Here is a 12351-nt window from a genome sequence, read left to right as displayed (position 1 = left end):
GTTTCTTTGTGAATTCAGTTAGTTCCCAGTAGCCGGCTCTTGTAATATGTGTACTTTTAAATATTTATCAAAATTTGGTGAGCCGAATCTCAGGAACTTGGTGAATTCTGTTAGTTCCCAATAGGCCGCAGTAGTAATAAGTGGAGTTTTCGGGATATAGAAAAATTTTCACGAATGGAATCAAAATTTCAAGGCGAATTCAGTGAGTTCCGAAGGGACATTCTTGTATGAGTGTGCATTTCAATATATAGCAACATTTAAGGAATTGAATATAAGTATCATTGTGAATTCAGTAGGTTCCCAATAGGATTCGGATGTAATAAGCTTGTTATTCAAGATAGAGCAACGTTTTAACGAACTGAAACACTGTTTCTTTGTGAATTCAGTTAGTTCCCAGTAGCAGACTCTTGTATTACGTGTACTTTTAAAGATTTATCAAAATTTGGTGAGTCGAATCTCAGTAAATTTGTGAATTCGGTTAGTTCCCAATAGGCCACAGTAGTAATAAGTGGACTGTTCAGGATATAGAAAAATTTTCAAGAATGTAATCAAAATTTCTAGGCAACTCAGTGAATTCCCAATTTGACATGCTTGTATGAGTGTGCTTTTCAATATATAGCAACACTATAAGGAACTGAATCTAAGTATCATGGTGAATTCAGTAGGTTCCCAATAGGATTCGCATGTAATAATTTGGTTGTTCAAGAATGAGCAACGTTTTAAGGAACTGAAACACTGTTTCTTTGTGAATTCAGTTAGTTCCCAGTAGCAGGCTCTTGTAATAGGTGTACTTTTAAAGATTTATCAAAATTTGGTGAGCCGAATCTCAGTAACTTGGTGAATTCGGTTAGTTCCAATAGGCCGCAGTAGTAATAAGTGGACTGTTCGGGATATAGAAAAATTTTCACCAATGGAATCAAAATTTCTAGGCGAATTCAGTGAGTTCCCAATGGGACATGCTTGTATGAGTGTGCTTTTCAATATATAGCAACAATTTAAGGAACGAAATCTAAGTATCATGGTGAATTCAGTAGGTTCCCAATAGGATTCGCATGTAATAAGCTTATTATTCAAGATAGTGCAACGATTTAACGAAATGAAACACTGTTTCTTTGTGAATTCAGTTAGTTCCCCGTAGCAGGCTCTTGTAATATGTGTACATTCAAAGATTTATGAAAATTTAGTGAGCCGAATCTCAGTAACTTGGTAAATTCGGTTAGTTCCCAATAGGCCGCAGTAGTCGTAAGTGGACTGTTCAGGATATGGAAAAATTTGCACGAATGGTATCAAAATTTCTAGGTGATTTCAGTGAGTTCCCATTGGGACTTGTTTGTTTGAGTGTGCTTTTCAATATATTGCAATATTTTAAGGAACAGAATCTAAGTATCATGGTGAATTCAGTTCGTTACCAATAAGATTCGCATGCAATAAGCTTGTTTTTCAAGATAGAGCAACGTATTAATGAACTGAAACACTGTTTCTTTGTGAATTCAGTTAGTTCCCAGTAGCAGGCTCTTGTAATATGTGTACTTTTAAATATTTATCAAAATTTGGTGAGCCGAATCTCAGTAACTTGTTGAATTCGGTTAGTTCCCAATAGACCACAGAAGAAATAAGTGGACTGTTCCGGATATAGAAAAATTTTCACGAATGGAGTCAAATATTCTAGGTGATTTCAGTGAGTTCCCAATGGGACTTGTTTGTTTGAGTGTGCTTTTCAATATAAAGCAGCATTTAAGGAACGGAATCTAAGTATCATGGTGAATTCAGTAGGTTGCCAATAGGATTCGCATGTAATAAGCTTGTTATTCAAGATAGAGCAACGTATTAACATACTGAAACACTGTATCTTTGTGAATTCATTTAGTTCCCAGTAGCAGGCTCTTCTAATATGTGTACTTTTAAAGAATTATCAAAATTTGGTGAGCCTAATCTCAGGAACTTGGGGAATTCGGTTAGTTCCCAATAGGCCGCAGTAGTAATAAGGGGACTGTTCGGGATATAGAAAAATTTTCACGAATGGAATCAAAATTTCTAGGGGAATTCAGTGAGTTCCCATGGGACATGATTGTATGAGTGTCAGTTTCAATATATAGCAACATTTTAAGGAACGGAATCTAAGTATCACGGTGAATAGAGTAGGTCCCCACTAGGATTCGCATGTAATAAGCATGTTATTCAAAATAGAGCACCGTTTTAACGAAGTGAAACACTGTTTCTTTGTGAATTCAGTCATTTCCCAGTAGCAGGCTCTTGTAATATGGGTACTTTTAAAGATTTATCAAAATTTCCTGAGCAGAATCTCAGTAACTTGGTGAATTCGGTTAGTTCCCAATAGACCGCAGTAGTAATTAGTGGACTGTTCGGGATATAGAAAAGTTTTCACGAATGGAATCAAAATTTCTAGGCGAATTCATTGAGTCCCAATGGGACATGCTTGTATGAGTGTACTTTTCAATATATAGCAACATTTAATGAACGGATTATAAGTATCATGGTCAATTCAGTAGGATCCCAATAGGATTCGCATGTAATAAGCTTGTTATTCAAGATAGAGCACGTTTTAACGTACTGAAACACTCTTTCTTTGTGAATTAATTTAGTTCCCAGTAGCCGGCTCTTGTAATATGTGTACTTTTATATGTTTATCAAAATTTGGTGAGCCGAATCTCAGGAACTTGGTGAATTCTGTTAGTTCCCAATAGGCCGCAGTAGTAATAAGTGAACTGTTCGGGATATAGAAAAATTTTCACGAATGAAATCAAAATTTCAAGGCGAATTCAGTGAGTTCCCATGGGACATGCTTGTATGAGTGTGCATTTCAATATATAGCAACATTTAAGGAATGGAATATAAGTATCATGGTCAATTCAGTAGGATCCCAATAGGATTCGCATGTAATAAGCTTGTTATTCAAGATAGAGCAACGTTTTAACGAACTGAAACACTGTTTCTTTGTGAATTCAGTTAGTTCCCAACAGCAGGCTCTTGTAATATGTGTACTTTTAAAAATTTATCAAAATTTGGTGAGCCGAATCTGAGTAACTTGGTGAATTCGGTTAGTTCCCAATAGGCCACAGTAATAATAAGTGGACTGTTAGGGATATAGAAAAATTTGCACGAATGGAATCAAAATTTCTAGGCAAATTCAGTGAGTTCCCAATGGGACATGCTTGTATGAGAGTGCTTTTCAATATATAGCAACATTTTAAGGAACGGAATCTAAGTATCATGGTGAATTCAGTAGGTTCCCAATAGGATTCGCATGTAATAAGCTTGTTATTCAAGATAGAGCAACGTTTTAACGAACTGAAACACTGTTTCTTTGTGAATTCAGTTAGTTCCCAGTAGCAGACTCTTGTATTACGTGTACTTTTAAAGATTTATCAAAATTTGGTGAGTCGAATCTCAGTAAATTTGTGAATTCGGTTAGTTCCCAATAGGCCACAGTAGTAATAAGTGGACTGTTCAGGATATAGAAAAATTTTCAAGAATGTAATCAAAATTTCTAGGCAACTCAGTGAATTCCCAATTTGACATGCTTGTATGAGTGTGCTTTTCAATATATAGCAACACTATAAGGAACTGAATCTAAGTATCATGGTGAATTCAGTAGGTTCCCAATAGGATTCGCATGTAATAATTTGGTTGTTCAAGAATGAGCAACGTTTTAAGGAACTGAAACACTGTTTCTTTGTGAATTCAGTTAGTTCCCAGTAGCAGGCTCTTGTAATAGGTGTACTTTTAAAGATTTATCAAAATTTGGTGAGCCGAATCTCAGTAACTTGGTGAATTCGGTTAGTTCCAATAGGCCGCAGTAGTAATAAGTGGACTGTTCGGGATATAGAAAAATTTTCACCAATGGAATCAAAATTTCTAGGCGAATTCAGTGAGTTCCCAATGGGACATGCTTGTATGAGTGTGCTTTTCAATATATAGCAACAATTTAAGGAACGAAATCTAAGTATCATGGTGAATTCAGTAGGTTCCCAATAGGATTCGCATGTAATAAGCTTGTTATTCAAGATAGTGCAACGATTTAACGAAATGAAACACTGTTTCTTTGTGAATTCAGTTAGTTCCCCGTAGCAGGCTCTTGTAATATGTGTACATTCAAAGATTTATGAAAATTTAGTGAGCCGAATCTCAGTAACTTGGTAAATTCGGTTAGTTCCAAATAGGCCGCAGTAGTCGTAAGTGGACTGTTCAGGATATGGAAAAATTTGCACGAATGGTATCAAAATTTCTAGGTGATTTCAGTGAGTTCCCATTGGGACTTGTTTGTTTGAGTGTGCTTTTCAATATATTGCAATATTTTAAGGAACAGAATCTAAGTATCATGGTGAATTCAGTTCGTTACCAATAAGATTCGCATGTAATAAGCTTGTTTTTCAAGATAGAGCAACGTATTAATGAACTGAAACACTGTTTCTTTGTGAATTCAGTTAGTTCCCAGTAGCAGGCTCTTGTAATATGTGTACTTTTAAATATTTGTCAAAATTTGGTGAGCCGAATCTCAGTAACTTGTTGAATTCGGTTAGTTCCCAATAGACCACAGAAGAAATAAGTGGACTGTTCCGGATATAGAAAAATTTTCACGAATGGAGTCAAATATTCTAGGTGATTTCAGTGAGTTCCCAATGGGACTTGTTTGTTTGAGTGTGCTTTTCAATATAAAGCAGCATTTAAGGAACGGAATCTAAGTATCATGGTGAATTCAGTAGGTTGCCAATAGGATTCGCATGTAATAAGCTTGTTATTCAAGATAGAGCAACGTATTAACATACTGAAACACTGTATCTTTGTGAATTCATTTAGTTCCCAGTAGCAGGCTCTTCTAATATGTGTACTTTTAAAGAATTATCAAAATTTGGTGAGCCTAATCTCAGGAACTTGGGGAATTCGGTTAGTTCCCAATAGGCCGCAGTAGTAATAAGGGGACTGTTCGGGATATAGAAAAATTTTCACGAATGGAATCAAAATTTCTAGGGGAATTCAGTGAGTTCCCATGGGACATGATTGTATGAGTGTCAGTTTCAATATATAGCAACATTTTAAGGAACGGAATCTAAGTATCACGGTGAATAGAGTAGGTCCCCACTAGGATTCGCATGTAATAAGCATGTTATTCAAAATAGAGCACCGTTTTAACGAAGTGAAACACTGTTTCTTTGTGAATTCAGTTAGTTCCCAACAGCAGGCTCTTGTAATATGTGTACTTTTAAAGATTTATCAAAATTTGGTGAGCCGAATCTGAGTAACTTGGTGAATTCGGTTAGTTCCCAATAGGCCACAGTAATAATAAGTGGACTGTTAGGGATATAGAAAAATTTGCACGAATGGAATCAAAATTTCTAGGCGAATTCAGTGAGTTCCCAATGGGACATGCTTGTATGAGAGTGCTTTTCAATATATAGCAACATTTTAAGGAACGGAATCTAAGTATCATGCTGAATTCAGTAGGTTCCCAATAGGATTCGCATGTAATAAGCTTGTTATTCAAGATAGAGCAACGTTTTAACGAACTGAAACACTGTTTCTTTGTGAATTCAGTTAGTTCCCAGTAGCCTGTTCTTGTAATATGTGTTCTTTTAAAGAATTATCAAAATTTGGTGAGCCGAATCTGAGTAAATTGGTGAATTCGGTTAGTTCCCTATAATCCGCAGTAGTAATAAGTGGACTGTTCGGGATATAGAAAAATTTTCACGAATGGAATCTAATTTTCTAGTCGAATTCAGTGAGTTACCAATGGGACATGCTTGTATGAGTGTGCTTTACAATATATAGCAACATTTTAAGGAACGGAATCTCAGTATCATGGTGAATTCAGTAGGTACCCTATAGGATTCGCATGTAATAAGCATGTTATTCAAGATAGATCAACGTTTTAATGAACTGAAACACTGTTTCTTTGTGAATTCAGTTAGTTCCCAGTAGCAGGCTCTTGTAATATTTGTACTTTTAAAGATTTATCAAAATTTATTCATCCGAATCTCAGTAACTTGGTGAATTCGGTAAGTTCCCTATAGCCCGCAGTAGTATTAAGTGGACTGTTCAGGATATAGAAAAATATGTACGAATGGAATCACAATTTCTAGGCGAATTCAGTGAGTTCCCAATGGGATAAGCTTGTATGAGTGTGCTTTTTCGTATATAGCATCATCTGAATGAACAGAATCTAAGTATCATGGTGAATTCAGTAGATTCCCTATAGGATTCGCATGTAATAAGCTTGTTTTTCAAGATAGAGCAACGTTTTAACGAACTGAAACACTGTTTCTTTGTGAATTCAGTTAGTTCCCAGTAGCCTGTTCTTGTAATATGTGTTCTTTTAAAGATTTATCAAAATTTGGTGAGCCGAATCTCAGTAACTTGGTTACTTCGGTTAGTTCCCAATAGGCCGCAGTAGTAATAAGTGTACTGTTCGGGTTATAGAACAATATTCACAAATGGAATCAAAATATCTAGGCGAATTCAGTGAGTTCCCAATGGGACAAGCTTGTATGAGTGTGCTTTTCAATATATAACAACATTTTAAGGAACGATCTAAGTATCATGGTGAATTCAGTAGGTACCCAATAGGATTCGCATGTAATAAGCATGTTATTCAAGATAGATCAACGTTTTAATGAACTGAAACACTGTTTCTTTGTGAATTCAGTTAGTTCCCAGTAGCCGGCTCTTGTAATATGTGTACTTTTAAAGATTTATCAAAATTTGGTGAGCCGAATCTGAGTAAATTGGTGAATTCGGTTAGTTCCCTATAATCCGCAGTAGTAATAAGTGGACTGTTCGGGATATAGAAAAATTTTCACGAATGAAATCTAATTTTCTAGTCGAATTCAGTGAGTTCCCAATGGGACATGCTTGTATGAGTGTGCTTTGCAATATATAGCAACATTTTAAGGAACGGAATCTCAGTATCATGGTGAATTCAGTAGGTACCCTATAGGATTCGCATGTAATAAGCTTGTTATTCAAGATAGTTCAACGTTTTAACGAACTGAAACACTGTTTCTTTGTGAATTCAGTTAGTTCCCAGTAGCAGGCTCTTGTAATATTTGTACTTTTAAATATTTATCAAAATTTGGTGAGCCGAATCTCAGGTACTTGGTGAATTCTGTTAGTTCCCAATAGACCGCAGTAGTAATATGTGGACTCTTCGGGATATAGAAAAATTTTCACGAATGGAATCAAAATGTCTAGGCCACTTCGGTGAGTTCCCATGGGACATGCTTGTATGAGTGTGCTTTTCAATATATAGCAACATTTTAGGAATGGAATCTAAGTATCATGGTGAAATCAATAGGTTCCCAATAGGATTCGCATGTAATAAGCTTGTTATTCAAGATAGAGCAAAGTTTTTACGAACTGAAACACTGTTTCTTTGTGAATTCAGTGAGTTTCCACTGGAAGTCTCTTGAAATATTTGTACTTTTAAAGATTTATCAAAATTTGGTCAGCCGAATCTCAGTAACTTGGTGAATTCGGTTAATTATCTATGGGCCGCAGTAGTAATAAGTGGACTGTTCAGGATGTAGAAAAATTTGCACGAATGGAATCAAAATTTCTAGGCGAATTCAGTGAGTTCCCAATGGGACATGCTTGTATGATTGTACTTTTCCGTATATAGCAACATTTGAAGGAACAGAATCTAAGTATCATGGTGAATTCAGCAACATTTTAGGAATGGAATCTAAGTATCATGGTGAATTCAGTAGGTTCCCAATAGGATTCGCATGTAATATGCTTGTTATTCAAGATAGAGCAACGTTTTAACGAACTGAAACACTGTTGCTTTGTGAATGCAGTTAGTTCCCAGTTCCAGGCTCTTGTAATATATGCACTTTTAAAGATTTATCAAAATTTGGTTAGCCGAATCTCAGTAACTTGGTGAAATCGGTTAGTTCCAATAGGGGGCAGTAGTAATAAGTGGACTGTTCGGGATATAGAAAAATTTTCACGAATGGAATCAAAATTTCTAGGCGATTCAGTGAGTTCCCAATGGGACATGCTTGTATGAGTGTGCTTTTCAATATATAGCAACATTTAAAGGAACGGAATCTAAGTATCATGGTGATTTCAGTTGTTCCCAATAGGATTCACATGTAATAAGCTTGTTATTCAAGATAGAGCAACGGTTTAACGAACTGAAACACTGTTTCTTTGTGAATTCAGTTAGTTCCCAGTAGTAGGGTCTTCTCATATGTGTACTTTTATAGATTTATCAAAACTTGTTGAGTCGAATCTCAGAAACTTGGTGAATTCGGTTAGTTCCCTAAGGGCCGCAGTAGTAATAAGTGGACTGTTCAGGATATAAAAAATTTTTAAGAATGGAATCAAAATTTCTAGGCGAATTCAGTGACTTCCCATTGGACATGCTTGTATGAGTGTGTTTTTCAATATATAGCAATATTTTAAGAAACGTAATCTAAGTATCATGGTGAATTCAGTAGGTTCCCAATAGGATTCGCATGTAATAAGCTTGTTATTTAAGATACAGCAACGTTCTAAGGAACTGAAACACTGTTTCTTCGTGAGTTCAGTTAGTTCCCAGTAGCAAGCTCTTGTAATATGTGTACTTTTAAAGATTTGTCAAATTTGTTGAGCCGAATCTCAGTAAATTGGTGAATTCGGTTAGTTCCTTATAGGCCACATTAGTATTAAGTGGACTGTATGGGATATCGAAAAATTTTTCACGAAAGGATTCAAAATTTCTAGGCGAATTGGGTGAGTTCCCAATGGGACATTCTTGTATGAGTGTGCTTTTCAATATATAGCAACATTTTAGGAATGGAGTCTAAGTATCATGGTGAGTTCAGTTGGTTCCCAATAGGATTCGCATGTAATAAGCTTGTTGTTCAAGATAGAGCAACGTTTTAACGAACTGAAACACTGTTTCTTTGTGAATTCAGTTACTTCCCAGTACCAGGCTCTTGTAATATGTGTTCTTTGAAAGATTTATCAATATTTGCTGAGCCAAATATCAGTAACTTGTTGAATTCGGTTAGTTCCCAATAGACCGCAGTAGTAATAAGTGGACTGTTCGGGATATAGAAAAATTTTTATGAATGGAATCAAAATATCTAGGCGAACTCATATAGTTCCCATGGGACATCCTGTATGAGTGTGCTTTTCAATATAGAGCAACATTTAAGGAATGGAATCTAAGTATCATGGTGAATTCAGTAGGTTCCCAGTAGGATTCGCATGTAATAAGCTTGTTATTCAAGATAGAGCAAAGTTTTTACCAACTGAAACACTGTTTCTCTGTGAATTCAGTGAGTTCCCACTAGCAGGCTCTTGTAATATTTGTACTTTTAAAGATTTATAAAAATTTGGTTAGCCGAATCTCAGTAACTTGGTGAATTCGATTAGGTCCAATAGGGGGCACTAGTAATGAGTGGACTGTTCGGGATATAGAAAAATTTTCACGAATGGAATCAAAATATCTAGGCGAATTCAGTGAGTTGCCAATGGGACAAGCTTGTATGAGTGTGCTTTTCAATATAGAACAACATTTTAAGGAACGGAATCTAAGTATCATGGTGAATTCAGTAGGTACCCAATAGGATTCGCATGTAATAAGCTTGTTATTCAAGATAGAGCAACGTTTTAACAAACTGAAACACTGTTTCTCTGTGAATTCAGTTAGTTCCCAGTAGCAGGCTCTTGTAATATGTGTACTTTTAAAGATTTATCAAAATTTGGTGAGCCGAATCTGAGTAACTTGGTGAAGTTGGTAAGTTCCCAATAGGCCGCAGTAGTAATATGTGGACTGTTCAGGATATAGAAAAATTTTCACGAATGGATTCAAAATTTCAAGGCGAATTCAGTGAGTTCCCAATGGGACATGCTTGTATGAGTGTGCGTTTCAATACATAGCAACATTTTAGGTAACGAAATCTAAGTATCATGGTGAATTCAGTAGGTCCCCAATAGGATTCGCATGTAATAAGCTTGTTATTCAAGATAGAGCAACGTTTTAACGTACTGAAACACTGTTTCTTTTTGAATTCAGTTAGTTCCCAGTAGCCGGCTCTTGTAATATGTGTACTTTTAAATATTTATCAAAATTTGGTGAGCCGAATGTCAGGTACTTGGTGAATTCGGTTAGTTCCCAATAGACCGCAGTAGTAATAAGTGGACTGTTCGGGATATAGAAAAATTTTCACGAATGGAATCAAAATTTCTAGGCGACTTCAGTGAGTTCCCATGGGACATGCTTGTATGAGTGTGCTTTTCAATATATAGCAACATTTTAGGAATGGAATCTAAGTATCATGGTGAATTCAATAGGTTCCCAATAGGATTCACATGTAATAAGCTTGTTATTCAAGATAGAGCAAAGTTTTTACGAACTGAAACACTGTTTCTTTGTGAATTCAGTGAGTTTCCACTGGCAGGCTCTTGAAATATTTGTACTTTTAAAGATTTATCAAAATTTGGTTAGCCGAATCTCAGTAACTTGGTGAAATCGGTTAGTTCCAATAGGGGGCAGTAGTAATAAGTGGACTGTTCGGGATATAGAAAAATTTTCACGAATGGAATCAAAATTTCTAGGCGAATTCAGTGAGTTCCCAATGGGACATACTTGTATGAGTGTGCTTTTCAATTTATAGCAATATTTTAAGAACGGAATCTAAGTATCATGGTGAATTCAGTTGGTTCCCAATAGGATTCGCATGCAATAAGCTTGTTATTCAAGATAGAGCAACGTTTAACGAACTAAAACCTGTTTCTTTGTGAATTCAGTTAGTTCCCAGTAGCCTGTTCTTGTAATATGTGTTCTTTTAAAGATTTATCAAAATTTGGTGAGCCGAATCTCAGTAACTTGGTTACTTCGGTTAGTTCCCAATAGGCCGCAGTAGTAATAAGTGTACTGATCGGGTTATAGAAAAATATTCACGAATGGAATCAAAATATCTAGGCGAATTCAGTGAGTTGCCAATGGGACAAGCTTGTATGAGTGTGCTTTTCAATATAGAACAACATTTTAAGGAACGGAATCTAAGTATCATGGTGAATTCAGTAGGTACCCAATAGGATTCGCATGTAATAAGCTTGTTATTCAAGATAGACCAACGTTTTAATGAACTGAAACACTGTTTCTTTGTGAATTCAGTTAGTTCCAAGTAGCAGGCTCTTGTAACATGTGTTCTTTTAATGATTTATCAAAATTTGGTGAGCCAAATCTCAGTAACTTGGTGAATTTTGTTAGTTCCCAATAGGATGCAGTAGTAATAAGTGGACTGTTCGGGATATAGAAAAATTTTCACGAATGGAATCAAAATATCTAGACGAATTCAGTGAGTTCTCAATGGGACATACTTGTATGAGTGTGCTTTTCAATATATAGCAATATTTTAAGAACGGAATCTAAGTATCATGGTGAATTCAGTTGGTTCCCAATAGGATTCGCATGCAATAAGCTTGTTATTCAAGATAGAGCAACGTTTAACGAACTAAAACCTGTTTCTTTGTGAATTCAGTTAGTTCCCAGTAGCCTGTTCTTGTAATATGTGTTCTTTTAAAGATTTATCAAAATTTGGTGAGCCGAATCTCAGTAACTTGGTTACTTCGGTTAGTTCCCAATAGGCCGCAGTAGTAATAAGTGTACTGTTCGGGTTATAGAAAAATATTCACGAATGGAATAAAAATATCTAGGCGAATTCAGTGAGTTGCCAATGGGACAAGCTTGTATGAGTGTGCTTTTCAATATAGAACAACATTTTAAGGAACGGAATCTAAGTATCATGGTGAATTCAGTAGGTACCCAATAGGATTCGCATGTAATAAGCTTGTTATTCAAGATAGAGCAACGTTTTACCGAACTGAAACACTGTTTCTATGTGAATGCAGTTAGATCCCAGTCGCCGGCTCTTGTAATATGTGTTCTTTGAAAGATTTATCAATATTTGCTGAGCCGAATCACAGTAGCTTGGTGAATTCGATTAGGTCCAATAGGGGGCACTAGTAATAAGTGGACTGTTCGGGATATAGAAAGATTTTCACGAATGGTATCAATATTTCTAGGCGAATTCAGTGAGTTCCCAATGGGACATGCTTGTATGAGTGTGCTTTTCAATATATAGCAACATTTTAAGGAACAGAATCAAAGTATCATGGTGAATTCATTTGGTTCCCAATAGGATGCGCATGTAATAAGCTTGTTATTCAAGATAGAGCAACGTTTTAACAAACTGAAACACTGTTTCTCTGTGAATTCAGTTAGTTCCCAGTAGCAGGCTCTTGTAATATGTGTACTTTTAAAGATTTATCAAAATTTGGTGAGCCGAATCAGAGTAACTTGGTGAAGTTGGTTAGTTCCCAATAGGCCGCAGTAGTAAT

Source organism: Rattus norvegicus, chromosome 8 (assembly GCF_036323735.1).
Source record: "Rattus norvegicus strain BN/NHsdMcwi chromosome 8, GRCr8, whole genome shotgun sequence".
Taxonomy (NCBI): domain Eukaryota; kingdom Metazoa; phylum Chordata; class Mammalia; order Rodentia; family Muridae; genus Rattus; species Rattus norvegicus.
This window is presented reverse-complemented; position numbering follows the sequence as displayed.